At 39.3% G+C, this 16,397-nt stretch overlaps 1 protein-coding gene across 4 annotated transcripts in view; it reads left to right on the top strand.

Annotated features, from left to right (window-relative positions):
- Positions 1–16,397, top strand: part of TBC1D5 (TBC1 domain family member 5) — a 324,955-nt gene that overhangs the window by 36,389 nt on the left and 272,169 nt on the right. Inside the window, exon 3 of one of the 4 annotated variants that reach the window (XM_037387032.1) lies at positions 4,469–4,545. The exons of the other annotated variants lie outside the window; for them this stretch is intronic. The gene's annotated coding sequence lies outside the window, so the exon portion shown is untranslated. The remainder of the gene's footprint in view (positions 1–4,468; positions 4,546–16,397) is intronic. 4 annotated transcript variants of the gene reach the window in all.

A 16,397-nucleotide genomic window follows, 5' to 3' on the forward strand; every position in this document is an offset into this window, starting at 1 on the left:
GGGCTGGGCAGCCTAGCACCTGCCTGTTTTCTTTTCAGTGACCCAAGCCAGATTTCTTGAAAACCTATTGCTGATGTTTTCCCTGCAGTCACTCGTGATAATTTCTTTTACATGCTACAACTGTTTTTGAAAGATCTCTTCTTTTTTTCTTTTCTGACTTCCTCTTGCAGTACATTCAAATGGGTGATTTTTAAAATCACTGGGTAGTGTTGACCATAGGACTGGTCTGGGTGTCTTCTTTTAAGGCATATTATCAGCACTATAGAAAAAGGGCAACTGAGATTTACTTTCCAAAGGAAAGTTCAATCTCACCCGTAATTCTTATGGACAAAGAATCCTAATCTTGAACTGAGTTAACCACGTTCACTTTATCTTGTGAGAATCAAGGTGAAGCTGTTGGTGGTGGCTTGGGACAGGGCAGAGTTCAGAAACGTTCAGAAACAATAAGGGAGATATTTTGCTTTGTGAACTAACACTAGGAAAAAATTATGTGGCAAAATGCTCTAAATGAGTACAAGAGGCTGTTAATGATGTAAACCTATTAATTACAGGATTAAGCTGACCTTGGGAAAGTAATATTGCTAAGTAGCGAAACAGTAAAGTATGAGTTTGCCATTTGGGGAGAGATACACCTCAGCTTTCATAATCATTGCCAATGGAAATTTTGGAAAATCTTTTAGAAAAACTGATTTTTTTAAAAGTAAAAAGGAAAGTCTTTTGGTTTTTTGGTTGGTTGGTTTTTGTTTGTTTGGGGGTTTTTTTGTTTGTTAGTTTTTTGTTTTCTTCTCTTAAGACATTTAAATACTGAAGTGAGCCAGAGGTTCTTGGTTCTTTGCATGTTTTATAGAGACTATATTGTAGCAGAGATTGTGCACCTTGCTGTCAGTTTGCAGTCTTATTTGGCAACTCCAAAGCAGTTTATGTGGGCAAGTGATTAAAAAAAATAAATACTCGCAAGTGATTAAAAAAAATAAATACTCTGGCTACTACTGAGTGATTAGAATTTGCCTTAGCTGGAAATATAGATGATATGCATAATATGAACATTTTATCCCCTCTAGATCAACATGAACTGCTTTTTCAGTCACCTTTGTTGTGGGACAGCTAGTCTAGTTTTTGTTGGAATAAATGGTGCTCTGCAATATAAATGGAAGCATAGTAAGGGTGATGGATTGGGAGAATCGCTTCAGAAACTGGAGAAGGTGGCCTTGCTAAGACCCTTTCCCTAGTCACATGTTCTTACCAGTTTAATGCCGACTGTTGCGTGTGTATCCATGCATTATTTTGCTATGTTAGTTGTAATCTTTATTAATTTTCTGATCTGACTACATTAGTGCTAGTTCAAGGAAGGACTGATAAAAAGACAGTTAAAAGGGATAGGAGGCAGTCATGAGCCAGTGCCTAGGCATGGTGTTAAAAACTACTGCTACCAGGAGCATAAAATGCACAGGGTAATAATTGCTTACTGTTTCTGAAGTTTATCTTGCTGTATTTTGCAACAGTAGGAGTGCAAATTATAACATGTTTGATTACTTCTAACTCTGATTTACTCATTTCTACTTTTGTTGATCTTCTCCAGAAAGTACATCATCATTTAAAAAACTCATAGGTACCAAAAAAAATTAATGCAGACACCCCCCCCTTCCCTCATATTGTCTGAAAAAAGACATTTGGCTCAGTATGATAGAGCTTTTCTTAAGTAAATTCCCTGCGATACATTGTTTCTTCAGTGTTCCAAGTTGTTTAAGGTAAAAATTTGTGTAATTTGCAAGGCTTAGTTGGCGTCCTGAGTATAGAAATTAAAATGTTGATGTTGTAATTTTACTCATATATACCTCCATTAGTTTACCTGCCTTGTAAGGCTTTGCTTCTCAACATTTACCAAAACTTTTTCCTACAAAAGATTTCTTTGCAGTTCTTGTGCTCTTCTGGCACAAACATGAGTGCATGTGCAAATTCTCTTATGTTCAAAACTCATGCTCTAGTTAAATTCAAGTTAAGTGTCAATGTGTGTGTGTATGTTTTGACTTAAAAAAATATTTTTATATAGTTATTTCATTAAGATCATGCTATCAAGTACCATGTTTTGTTCACATGATGCTTTGATTCTTAAAAAAACCCAGAAAACAGAAAAATGCATGTGACTAAATGTTTGAAGAAATATGGTTAGTACAGTGATTTGGGAAGACCTACATTTACAAGCTATTTAAAGTCCTATTGCTGATTCTATATAATTAACACTAGTGATGTATAAATATTTGTTTAATACAAATTACTTGAGCAAAAATGTTTATGTTTTCCCATAAATCAAATTACAAAACCACAGAATAGTTGAGGTCAGAAGGCACCTTTGGAGATGATCTAGTCCAACCCGTCAGTTCAAAGCAGGGTCAGCTAGAACTGAGGACATTGTCTGGGTGGGTTTTGAATATCTGCAAAGGTGGAAACTGCATAACTCCTGGACAACCTGTTCCAGTCTTTGATTATCCTCATGGTAAATTTTTTTTTTCTTATTTTTAAATGGGATTTCTTGTATTTGTATCCGTTAATTTTTGTTTTCTGACTACTACTGAGAAGAGTCAGCCTCCATCTTCTGTGCTCCCTCCCATCAGAAATGTGTAGAAATAGATTAAATCCCCTGAGCCTTCTCTTCTCAAGGCTAAACAATCTCAGCTTTCTCAGCATCTGCTTGTATTTCTTATAGTTCAAACCCTTAATCATTTTCATGCCTTCTGTTGGACGTACTCTAATAGATTCGTGTCTCTCATACTGTGGAGCCCAGAACTGCATACAGTACCCCACAAGTGTATCACCAGGGCTGTCTAAAGGGGAATAATTACCTCCCTCGACTTTCTGGTAATTGTCTTCCTAATGGTCTTGGCCTTTATTGCTGTGAGGACACAGTGCTGGCTCACGGCCAACTCGGTGTCCACTAGGATGCCTGGGTCCTTTTCTGCAAAGCTGCTTTCCAGGTGCTTGGCCCCCAGCCTGTAGTGTGGCACATAAGGTAATTCTTTTTGGCGATAGATGTGAGGCTGACCAGTGTGTACTTCCATGGATCCTCCCTCTTGCTCTCCTTCAAGAGAGGAATGGCGTTTGGTTTGCTCAAGTCCCTAGGACCCTGCCCTTTCCAAGATTACTGTGAGTGGCCTAGCAATGAGAGTAGCCAGCTCCCTCAGCACTTGTGAGTCCATCCCATGTGAGGCCCGTGGACTTGTGTGCATCCGGTTTGTTTAAATATTCCCAAACTTGATCCTGCTCCACCTGGATCAGTCTGCTGTGCCCTGGACTTTCACACTGGTTTCATGAACCTGGGATTGCTCGAGGCTCATCCGGCCAGTAAAGGCTGAAGCAAAGAAAGTATTGAGGATCTTGGCCTTACACTTCAGCAGTAGACTCACACATTCCCTCGTCTTCCTTTTGCTGCTGATATACCTGATGCTTTCCAGATCCCTTGCCACATTCAACTGGGCTTTGGCTTCCTAACCCCATCCCTGCATATCTGGACGATGTCTCTGTATTCCTTTTGGGTTGCCTGTACCTGCTTCCATCTCCTGTACACTCCTTTTTGTGTTTGAGTTCTGCCAGCTGCTCCTTGTTCATCCATTGAGGTCATCTACCACGTTTGCTTGTTTTCATGCTTTTTGGGATGAACCATTCTTAAGCTTGAAGGAGGACATCCTTGACAATTGGTCAGCTTTCCTGGACCCTTCTCTCCACAACAGTCTGCCATGGGGTTCTTCCGAGCAGATCCCTGGACAGTTCAGAGTCTCCTCTACTGAAGTCTTGGGTTATGATCCTGCTTTTTGCTTTTTTCCCTCCTCTCAGGATGCTGAATTCCACCATCTTATGGTCACTGCAGCTAATGTTGCCTCTAGCTTTTATATCCCTGATCAGTTATTCCTTGTTTGTAAGTATGAGGTCCAGCGGAAAGCCTCCCTCTCAACAGCTTCTTGGTAATTTGTGTCATGAAGTTGTTGTCAATGCACTCCAAAAACCCTCTGGATTTCTTATTTTATGCTGTGTTGTTTCTCAAACAGGTACTAGCATGGTTAGAGTACACCGTGAGGACCAAGATCTGCTAATGTGAGGGGAGTCATAGGGAGTGTTACCCAAGGGATTGTTTTACTTGTAGATTAAGTTGTTAAAAGTAGAGAAATAGTTCCTTTTCAAAAGGGAGAAGGGGTAGAATATGTAAATAGGTTAGAAAAAACCTCAGCACTTTCTTGTCTGATATTAGGAATTGGTCATTGGCCTGATTGGGTAGAAGGGTTTTGGGTTAGAGATCTTGTCTCCAGATACTCTATATGAAGCAAGAGATTAGTGAATATTTTGCTAAAAAGCTTAGAAAATTGCAACTGAAGTATTATTTATTTCCTTGTGTATTATTAACAGTGCTTCTGTGAAAACATGATCATCCTCACTGTTTCTTTTTGACAACCGTTTCCACAAAAATTTCTACTAACAGATGATTAAAGATATGGAAGGAAGACCGGAGGAGGGAGGAGTCATATGGAAGAATTGCCAAAAGTCCCATGATGCAAGGTTTCATTTTTGTTACTATTTTCTAATATGCAGTCTTCTTTCAATTGTTTACCTTCAGTTATATATTACACATATATTGTTGTTGGAACTACAACTGATGTTTAGTGATTTCTCTTTTATTTATTTTCTTTTTGGAAATTTTTAGAGTAAGATGGAACATGCCGGAGACCTTGCGTTTGATGATATTTGAGCTTCGGAAGTTGCAATGTTCTAGCTTTCTGACATTGTTCTCAAGTAGATAGTGTGCTCGTAATCTTAATAATTTAAAAACAGCAAAGACAGCTGAAGTGCATTCCATTCATTCAGTACAAGAGGCGTTACTTGTTCCATATGGTTGTGTCTACCAACCTGTTAGCTAAAACGTGATTAGAAGTTGAGTTGCTTTCTCTCATGCTCCTTTGTTATGCTGATTACATACCCATAAGACTGGGAATTTCTTTACATACAGTATGATTTTTCACTGCACACTTATTATGCCTTTTATTTGTTCTATGAAATAGCAAAATGAAGTGGTTTGCATAGCACTTCTTTGTGCAGAATACTGAAAAGACCATAGCATATGCTGGTGTTGGTCAAAATGGCTGTTTTATTTCAGGGATGGGCTATACATCCCCCAGGATGTGGGCAACATGAATGAGGCCTGTTTCTACTACTACTTAATAAACCTCCTTTACTCCCTTAGATAATGTCACTTCCTATCTTATCTCAATTTATTTCTGTTTCAGTCTTTGAGGATGATCCTTATGTGTAGAAGAAAAGAAGACTTTACAGGAGCATAGACCTGAATGTCTGCATTCATCTCTGAGTTGTGATAATGAAAATTTTTCTTCAGAATCAGACTTTTACATGTTTCTGGTTTGACTGGACTGGCTAGCTGAGTGACTTGCATGTTAAAACTAAAACTCAAACAATCAAAAGTCTCCTTCAAGAGGAGGTGGAAAATGGGTTATTTTTACTTCCCCCCCCCCCCCCAAGTATTTCTGAGTTGGTGTGGTTGACTTACTAATGAAACATCTGGGAGTGAGCTGCTTGGTTTTGGTTTTGTTTGGGTTTTTTTTTCTTTTCCCCGCAGTCTTCAGGTGGTTTGAAGCCTTTATGACAATTAATTCAGATGACTCAGAGGTCAATTCAACATCTAGTGACAGTCCAGACTTTGGTTTGCAACCCTGAATCAGATCAAGAAATGGTCTGATTCTTAATAGCTTGCATGGATTTTTACAGACATTGTTTTATAGTTGGTATTTTTGCTTAAAATTATTTGCAAGCACTGGTTTTGGAAGGAAAACAACTCGTATGAGCATTTTCCTAAACAGAAGTGTCTTATTTGTTGTAGTCCGTTGAAAATTTCTTGTTTAAGCTTCCTATTCAGAAATGTACCTAGCAGGATTCGTAACTTTGTTTTACCTTCCATACCTTGTAGTTACCTCTGGTTGCTATTTTTTGTGGATGGTGGTCAGAGAAGGGTCTTCGGTAGCTCAGGTTAAAGTGCAGGAGGCTGAACCTATGCTTCCTCCCAAAATGGTAATGGTGGGTGCGTTGTTGATTTGTATACCACAGAGAGCCTTGCTGTGAGAGTCAGAAGATACCAAGTTTGGTTCCTAACTCACTGCCACATGTGCTCTACAGCCCTCTTCTGCCTCACTTTCTTTTGGTAAAGTGGAGATGACAGTTTTACTGAATGGAAAATGGAGATAAAACTTGAGTGTTCCTTTCTTCTTCCTCATCTCAAGGTTTTGTCAGAATGTACAAATAGCTGTGATGGAAAAAATGTGAGAAAAGGGAAGTAGATTGATGGAGGTGAAAAATCATGCTATGAGTGACTAAGAGTGAGAAAATCTGTGAACCTGTGCCCCAGGTGAGGATGTTTTGTCAAAACTGACATTTGCTAACATGATTCTTCTTTTGGGGTAAATACAATTATAAATTTACCCAGTTCTCCCTCGGGACATTTCTTAAAAGCAGACATACTGACTGTAGATAGACCCAGAACTGATAAGCACGTGAAGAAATGCAGTTAGTTTCTTATGCACTGAGAATTGTGTATGAGAATTTCTTATACACTTACCTGGAATTCTTGTGCAGGCAGTGAAGATTTCAGTGACACTTTCTAATTGTTTAAATTAAGGCTGGTTTACTTTCCTCATTGGGTTTAATACTTCTCACCCCTAATTTTTAATCTCAGTGTCATGGTTTAACCCCGGCCAGCAACCAAGTACCACACAGCCCCTTGTTCACTCCCCCTCACCCAGAGGGATGGGGAGGAGAATATGAAAGGAATGTAAAACTCAAGGGTTGAGATAGGAACAATTTAATAGGTAAAGCAAAAGCCACGCATGTACGCAAAGCAAAACAAGGAATTCATTCACTACTTCCCACTGGCAGGCAGGTGTTCGGCCATCCCCAGGAGAGCAGGGCTCCATTGCACGTAAGGGTTACTCGGGAAGACAAATGCCATAATGCCAAATGTTCCACCCCTTCCTCCTTCTTACCCCAGTTTATATACCAAGCACGATGTCCCATGGTATGGAATAGCCCTTTGGTTCGTTTGGGTCACCTGTCCTGGCTGTGTCCCTTCCCAGTTTCCTGTGCCCCTCCAGCCCTCTCACTGGCAGGGCCCAAGAAACCAAAAAGTCCTTGATTAATATATATAAACATCACCCAGCAACAACTAGAACCATCACTGTGCTATCAGCATTGTTCTCACACCAGAGCCAAAACACAGCACCATACTAGCTACTAAGAAGAAAACTAACACTATCCTAGCTGAAGACAGGATACTCTGCACTTTTTTACTTTAACGTTTGAAGAAAATTTCATACTTAAAATGTGAGAGATGTCATTTGAGAAGTTCCTGATTAGATCAACAGCTGTACTTAGATTTTAATCAGAAAAGGATCAAGTATTGCATCTTGTTTTCTTACCAAAACTGTTTCAACCTCTACATTGGCCCATTATTTTCTGCTACTAGGTGTCACTTTGGAACACTTTTGCATAATAGCATGAACAAACTCAGAAAGTGAAGTCTGGACACATAGTTTTTTTGTGTTTGGGTTTTGGGGCTTTTTTTGAACTTACAAGGAAACCTGTACAGCAATAAAACTTCACTGTATACTTGCATTCAATACTTTTATTAAGGGAATTGGTATCCAAATCCATTTTTCTCCAAGTCAAAAAGTCCATGCACTTGTTCAAGACAGTTGCCATAATAAGTTGGCATCAAAAGTTAAATGAAAAAAAAAGCTTCCTGGATCTCTTTATTTATAGGACCCATGTCTGGGTTGTATGGGCAACAGGCAACGTACTTAGTAATTTTTTAAAATCTGACCACAGGTACGTACTTTCGTATAAATCTAGATAACTGATTCCAAGGGCAAGTAACTTTTTCCTTAGTGATCAGATGCTGGGATCGAGTATTTTTATCTTTGGTAGGCTTCCCAAAGCATGTTCCCTCTGTCTACTAAGACTTGAGTTCTTTGAAGTCTTTTTTGGCCCAGCTGCTGAGGATAGTATAGATATTGATACTTTGCCTGTGATTTAGTTTCTCAAAGTTTTGTTCTGTTTTCAATATTGCAGAGTTTTTAGATTTGGGATTGTTTTAGAGCATCCCTTGCCATAGTGATTAAAAAATGCAGGTCTTATAACAGTGTCCATTCTCTTGAAAATTTCAGGAGGTTGGGTTCAGCTTGTGCTTGGTTGGTTACAGCAGATGATGATCTGTTTTTAAATGAAGGAAGGAAATACCCTACTGTGCAGTAAAATTGGAATACAGATTTTACAGTCTTACTAAAAAGTATAATTGATGTTTCAGAAATACAGAGGATGATTAATTGCTTTCAAATAAATAATATTAAATATAATGTATTTGTGAAATTTTTTTGTGTTAACAGTTGTGTGAAAACATATATGTATGTCAGCTGGTTTGGATTTGTAGTTCATACTGTACTTTATATTGAGATTAATGATGAGAAAAAGGGTAAGGCATTTTTGTTATGGGCAATTTATTTCATTTCAGACTGTATTATCATTTGGTGAAAGCCCTATTGATTAGCCTTTGTAGCTTTACAGAGCTTTTCTTCTAAGCACTTAAAGTTTGAGTTGTCTCAGTCCCATAGGACTGAGAGAAAGCTGTTAGTACCATGAAAATCTCCTTCTGTATGTTTCTAACAGCTTGAAGCTTGTTCTTGGAATGCAAAATATTAGCACATTAATGTTATTAACCCCTTTAGTACAAAATGCTTTAGGAAGTAAAAATATTTTTGTATCTTCAAAGTCCGGATTGTTTCTTCTATATGAGTACAGTTTCTTAAAGCTGAAAAATGTGTTGCTGTGCAACAAACAGATGCTGCTCTAACAATGCAATACATTATGTACCAAAAATGATCTTGGTTTTAATCATAGATGCTGATTTAATGAGAGAAGACTAGCTTACATCAAAAATGGATTTAGGGTGTGATTTTGTTTTCTCTGTGTTTTCTCTACATAATTAATAGGAATATGGTACCTTATATATTCTGTTTTAAATTTGAAAGTGTACTTTGGTTTTATGCCATTTTATACTACAGGTTTCTAAGTCTGCCTTGTATCATGCTCTTCTTTTAATTGCTTTTTGTGATATGAACACAAGGGCATTAGCAAATCTTGTATCTTTAATGTATTTCCTCAAAAGGTGTTGCTTCTTTACAGAACAGAATTCTGTTCGTGCTTAATCCTTCCATTTTGCCCACATCTCCTTTTTAATTTATTTTCTGAATGTTTTCTGTCCAGTGTTTTCATCATGCATCTACCATGTGGGACATGTAAGATGTTTGTCTGTAACTAACGTTAGTTTATGGATCAGAAAAACAATGCTAATCAATATCTTCAGACACTGTCAGTTCTTTATATCTTGAGAACACGCCTGACCCCCTGGGAGCATTTCATTGTTGATATCTGTTCAGTTTAACTTTCATTTTATTCAGCAGATATTTTGTAACACAGTGTTAGTTGCTAGCTCTAATCCTCCTATCACCGATACAAATTTTGATTGACAATTTTACTTTTAGATAAAGTCAGATAATACTATACTTGGGGGGGGGCGGGGGGAAGTCTTCATATTGTGTTTTTAATTCCACTGAACCCAGCAGAGTTAAATGTAGTTTGGATGCACAGGGAAGAATTAATGATTGGAAGATACAGAGTTGGTAAATTATTTATTCTGGCCCTGAGGAAGCTGAAAAGCTGAGTGAAAGACTAATAAATCATTTGTGGTAGTGCTGGTTGTCACTTCCAATTATTTTAGACGGTTTTGTGATAAACTGCAGCACCTGCTAGATATCCCTGCACCATCCCTTGATGCTTGCAGTGCAGCTTGTTCAGTCGATTATCAAAGGCAAATTTGTCTAAAGTTTCCTCAGGTTGGAAAGAGAATTACTTTCCTCAGTCACCCCTTCCCCCATTTTTTAAGCTGCTTTTTCACTGCATGCATGAAATAGATAAAATCTGTGATTTATTTAGAATTTTATTGACATAATGTACATTCAGATATCATCGATTGAACCACTGAGGGAACAGGATGAGGGGTGACGTATCTGTGTGAGTGTAAATGTACCCTTGAAAGGCTGGCTTCCTTTCATCTTTCTGAAGAACAGCTGTTTCTAAGGTATTCATCCTCAGATTTTGAGGATTGTGTTGGAACTAGTGCTGAAGTTACAGAGGAGACAGACTTCCGTATCAGTTGACTTTGTCACTTGTTAAACTCTTCTACTGCTTTTATTCAGAAAGTCTTCATTTAAAACTATAATTGCATGTACAAAGTCCCTATTGATCCTCAGCATGCAACACTTGAATAAATAGATTAAAGCAGAGGAAAGTAGCTGGAAGACTGGAGAGAACATTTAGAAAGAGCACTGGAGTGATTTTCAAGAAGGAGTGGGAGCAAAATGTTGGAAAGCTCAAGGTTGTTTGTAGAAAAAGGCTGAAAGTAGGATGAATGATGAAGAATGAATGAACTGGGACGGGTTAGTGGAAGGCAGCTGTTTCTTTATGCCACTGATAATAGCATTGTTAGGCATTGTCTCATTTAGGTGCAGTCGGACCACCCTTTTCTCTGAGGCAAAAGAACCAGGCCTACCCTGAAAATACTCATCTTTCCCAACTGGAAAAGTGGTAAAATGTAATGCCATTCTATCTGCGTTTCTTGTAAGCTTCTAAATTGGTCATCTCAGAAAGATGTCTCGGAAAAGAAAAGTTATAGAAGGTTGAGCTTTTTGTGTTGTCTGAAGGACAGGGAGGAGGGAGTTCCTGGTTGTGCAAGCACTCATGTATTCCATTTCTGCTCATCTTGGGGAGAGGATGGCAAAATTTTAAGATTACATTTATTAAAAAAATTAGAGTGCATCAAGTAGTCAGCTTAAAGGAGTTGATTCTCTTCCATGTCTCTGTTACTGGCGGAAGGGTGCATCTTGCACACAGTGCTGAAAGACTTGCTAATAAATACTGAATGCTATAGCTTAACAATTATACAGTAAGTTTTTATTATCTTTTCCATTATCTTCCTAACCTAATCCGGCCAAATAGCATTGAATTCTAAACATTCTGAGTCAATACAATGTACAACTCCAATCTGTGGAAGGTAAAAAATTCAAGAGTTTTTTTAATATATATTTCCTTTTTTCCATTAGTGATCCCGGCTTGGAATTTCAAGTGAAATCTTTGTCATTGGAAGTGGTGGTATTTTAACCCAGATAACTAGTTCAAGACAAATCAGAGAAGTGACCATGCTGACTAAAACCAGAATTAAAAGAGCTTTGTTTTCTTGCTTTAAATCTTGTTCAGACAGACTTATATTTTTTCATTGTGCTCCTGTACATCAGAAAAGAATCAGATGGAAATACCAAGCACAGTCACCTTGCTTCCTCAGATGACTTCAGTACGGAGATATCTGCAGAGTTGCAGCTCTAGATCTGTGAACTTTAAGAAAGCTCCATGAATACATCTGTTCTGAGTTCCAGAAAGTAGATACTAGGTGCCAGAAAAACATACTAAGCTCTGACAAGGTGTTCTTGTTGTCTGGGGAGACAGGTTTTTTTTAATTTGGTTTCCTGGAAGCTTTTGTTATTGTATCAGTGTCCATTATCTACAACCACTGGTGACAGTATAGAAAGGACAGGCTGTAGGACCTAATCTGTATTATTATAATTGCATTGCTATTAAAGAGTGCTTCGTTAGGCATTGTGTATCTGATGGTAACAGAAATGAATGGAATTTTTTGTACAGCTTGAATCAGTCATTTCTTCATGGTTTGAACATCTAGACATACGTGGATGCTAATTGTTGTGGTTTTACTTTCTTGTGTTCCCAAAGAAATGTTGGTTTTCAAGTAAAAGTACTTTTGCTGTAGTAGTTTTGTATTTATTTATTGCTAAACAGAATTGGTACATTTGCGCGTTTTTTTAAAGCAACTACAGACCTTAACATTTACAAAGTTAGTAATTTTTATAGTTTTGCATGAAAATGGAAAATCAATTAAAGTATTTTTAGGACTTCTAAAATTCCTATTTTAAAACTAATAAAATTAATTCAAATCCAATATATGTCCAGTTATGTTAAGTGCACAAAGATAGCAATAGGTAATTTTTTTAAACGTAACATCATTTACAGGGTAAGTTTGCTGGGTATATGTTAAAAGAGGAAGAAATAAGAAAAATGCATTTTGAAATGAAAATGGATTTATTTCATGAGATATTGCTTATAATAAACTGAACTATTAACTGTGCTTAAGAAAAAAAATTTATCTTTAGACATACTTTTTTTCTTAATTTAAAACATAAGAACAAGTCTTCCTGCCTTCTCTGTTGGTTTACAACTTTGAAAGTCATTGAACTCCCCCTGTCAAAAAATGTGGAAAAATCAGATGTGATATTTAGCGTGTCACAGTCTGAGATGCTGGATAAGTCATTGAGCAAACTATTTCCAGGTTTTCAACCTATCTTTTGGGGTTTTTTATACCTTTGGCAGTGAGGCTTATGGCAACCACAGTGACTCGGACCAAACATACTTCTAACCTAGTCATCTTTCTCCAGCCTGTCTGAGGAATGATTCTTAAGGAGAAGTTTGAGGAAGTGCGTGACATTATTTCCCTCATATGCTATCCTGGAGATCTGAAAGCTTTTGGGCAAGGAGAATCACTTTTTATCCAGGAACCTTCCTGCTCCCCCACCCCAGTTTTCTCTTTCTTCCAAAAATGTGCTCACTTTAACCTTTGTAAAGTTTTAATGTCTTGTGGCAAGGAGTTCCATGGCTTGACTTTTAACTCTGTGAAGAAATAGCTCCTTTTGTTTGTTTTGGAAATGCCACTTAGTAACCTCATTTAATTTTCCCTTTTGGTAGTTCTTTGAGATTATAGCAGCAAACATACAGAGTGATTTATCTTTTGTTGTTTTTATTTAAATTATTTTTCATAAATAGTTTTATGCCCTAAAATTGATTGCAGATATTCCAATTTTTATTTTAAATATGTTTTAGAAGGAATAATATTTAACTTAAGTATTTCAGATGTGTGCATCTTTACAGTATGGCATTTAGCTTTTTGACTTGGGGATGATAAAAGATGGATAGGATCAGTTATGTGGGCTTCCTTAAACAGGAAAAGAAACTAAAGGAAATTTTTCACAGTATATTATCTTTTCATAACAAAGTTTTCCACAAAATACTCTGTCAATGAACTTCACAGCATAGGTGACAGTACTCTTAGAAAGCTGTGATTATTTTACCTTTTAAAAACTTCCTCATGTTATGAAAGAGAAAGGAACCTAATCCATTATGACTGCTATTGAATATCATCCAGGATGAGGCAGACAAAATATTCTATAAGCAACTGGGAGAAGTCCACAATCGCTAGCCCTTGTTCTCATGGGGGACTTCAATTTCCCACACATCTGCTGGAAATACAGTACAGCAGAGAGGGAAGAATCTAGGAGGTTCATGGAACGTGTGGAAGATACCTTCCTGACACAGCTGGGGAGGGAGCCAGCCAAGGAAGGCGCCCGCTGGACCTGTTGTTTGCGAACAGAGAAGGACTGGTGGGTGATGTGCTGGCTGGAGGCCATCCTGGGCATAGTGATCGCAAAATAACAGAGTTTTCAGTTCTTGGAGAAGGAGAGGGGTCAGCAGAGCTGCTGCCTTGGCCTTCCAGAGGGCAGACTATGGCCTGTTTAGGAGATTGGTTGGCAAAGTCCCTCAGAAGGACACAGTCCTGAAGGGCAAAGGAGTGCAGGAAGGCTGGACATTCCTCAGGAAGGAAATCTTAAGGCGCAGGATCAGGCTGTCCCCACACGCCCAAAGACAAGGTATCAGGGAAGACCATCAGCCTGGTTGAACAGAGAGCTTTGGCTGGAACTCAGGACAAAAAGGGAGAGTTTATAAAGTTTGGAAGAAGGGGCAGGCAACCCAGAAGGACTACAAGGATGTCACGAGGTTATGCAGGGAGAAAATTAGAAGGGCAAAGGCCCAACTAGAACTTCATGTGGTTGCTGCCATCAAAGACAATAAAAAAAAAATGTTTCTGTAAACACACTGGCCACAAAAGGAGAGCTAAGGAGAATCTCCATCCCGTATTGGATGTGGGGGCAACATAGTGACAAAGGATGAGGGAAAGGCTGAGGTACTTGATGCCAGCTTTGCCTCAGTCCGTAACAGTAAGACCAGTCGTTCTTGGGGTACCCAGCCCCCGAGCTGGAAGACAGGGACAGGCAGCAGAATGAAGCCCCACAAACCAAGGGGAAATGGCCAGTGACCTGCTGTTCCACTTCAGACACACACAGGTCTGTGGGGCTGGCTGGGATCACCCAAGGGTACTGAGGGAGCTGGCAGAAGTGCTCAATGAGCCGCTTTCCATCACTTATCAGCAGTCCTGGCTAACCCAGGAGATGACTGGAGGTTAGCGAACGTGACATCCATCTACAAGAAGGGCCGGATGGAGGACCTGGGGAACTACAGGCCTGTCCGTCTGACCTTGGTGCTGGGGAAAGTTATGGAGCAGATCATCTTGAGTGTCATCACACATCACATAGGTACTCTTCACTGGTTAAGTAACTGTCTGGATGGCTGGGCCTGAAGAGTTGTGGTGAATGGTGTTACATACAGTTGGTGGCCAGTCACCCAGGGCTCAGTATTGGGGCCAGTTCTGGCTAATATCCTTCTCAGTGATCTGGATGAGGGATCAAGTGCACCCTCGAGCAGTGTTGATCTGCTTGGGGGTAGGAAGGCTCTACAGGGATATCTGGACAGGCTGCATCCATGGGCTGAAGCCAACTGAATGAAGTTCAATGAGGCTAAGTCCCAGGTCCTGCAGCTGGGTCACAACCACCCCACGCAGCACTACAGGCCTGGGGAAGAGTGGCTGGAAAGTGCCTGGCAGAGAAGGACCTGGGGGTGCTGGTCGACAGCTCGCTGAACATGAGCCAGCAGTGTGCCCAGGTGGCCAAGGCCAACAGCACCCTGGCTCGTATCAGAAACAGTGTGGCCAGCAGGACTAGGGCAGTGATCATCCCCCCGGTACTCGCACTGGTGAGGCTGCACCTCGAATTCTGTGTTCAGTTTTGGGCCCCTCACTTCGAGAAAGACACTGAGGTGCTGGAGCATGTCCAGAGCAGGACAGCAAAGCTGGTGAAGGGTCTAGAGCACAAGTCTTACGAGGGGTGGCTGAGGGAACTGGGGTTGTTTTTAGCCTAGAGAGAAGGAGGCTGGGGGAGACCTTATCACTTTCTACAACTACCTGAAAGGAGGTTGTAGCGACAGGGGTGTCTTATCTCTTCTCCCAGATAACGAGCAATAGGACAGGAAATAGCCTCGGGTTGCACCAGGGGAGGTTTAGGTTGGATTTTTGGAAAACTTACTTCACTGAAAGGGTTGTCAAGCCTGGGAACTGGCTGCCCAGGGAAGTAGTTGAGTCACCATCCCTAGGGTATTTAAAAGACACGTAGGTGTGGTGCTTAAGGGACTTGGTTTAGTGGTGGACTTGACAGTGTTAGGTTTACAGTTGGACTTGATGATATTAAAGGTCTTTTCTAATCTAAACATGGATTCTGTCTCCATAAGTTTGCTTCTTAATTGTCTTACATGCATTTCCAGAAAAAAGGTGACATAGAAGAGCTTTCCTCCAACAGTCAGTGATTCGTCTTTGCATACTGCAGAATCAAATAATGTAGTCAAGGTAATTTGGGTGCTAAAGGCAGACTGTAAAGTAAAGAATGTTATTCCTGTTTTCCTTAAAAAAGAAGAGTGTGAATTCCAGATTGCTGGTGAAGACATGTTGATTCGTTAAACTAGACTGCATACAGTGATTAAAATATTGATTTAAAGACAGTTTATCACTTCTATAAATATCTATGTAGTGCGTTTTCTTTTCCAATTCAGTTAATTTTAGGAGCTATTCCCAAATATTGAATCCTTTTTCACTGCTGTTGAAAATAGTGATAAATTAATAGAGTTAGTAAGCCTTACATCACTTATAGGGTAATTATTGGAAAGTATTTTAAGAGTTGTGGTAGGAGTATGTCTGGAAGAATATCCTGAGGATAGCTAACCTTGATTCAGGCATGGGAGGTCATACATGTCTAATTTGCTGTAGTTCTTTAGTATATTTCTGCTGTAAGGGGTAGGAGGAGTATACCGTATAGAGTGCAATCAACTGTTCAAAACAATTTTGGCTAAAAAGCTGTGGAACACAGTAGAAGATAGAACTGAAGAGGGAAAAAAAAAAAAAAAAAAAAAAAGTTAAAGCCTTTTGTCTTTCACATTAGACCAGTTTTTAAGTCTGTCATGTCTGTCATTTAAAGCAGGTATCCAGAAAGCACAGCAAAGGTATTTGCCAA

This window comes from Falco rusticolus, chromosome 4 (genome assembly GCF_015220075.1).
Source record: "Falco rusticolus isolate bFalRus1 chromosome 4, bFalRus1.pri, whole genome shotgun sequence".
Classification (NCBI taxonomy): Eukaryota; Metazoa; Chordata; class Aves; order Falconiformes; family Falconidae; genus Falco; species Falco rusticolus.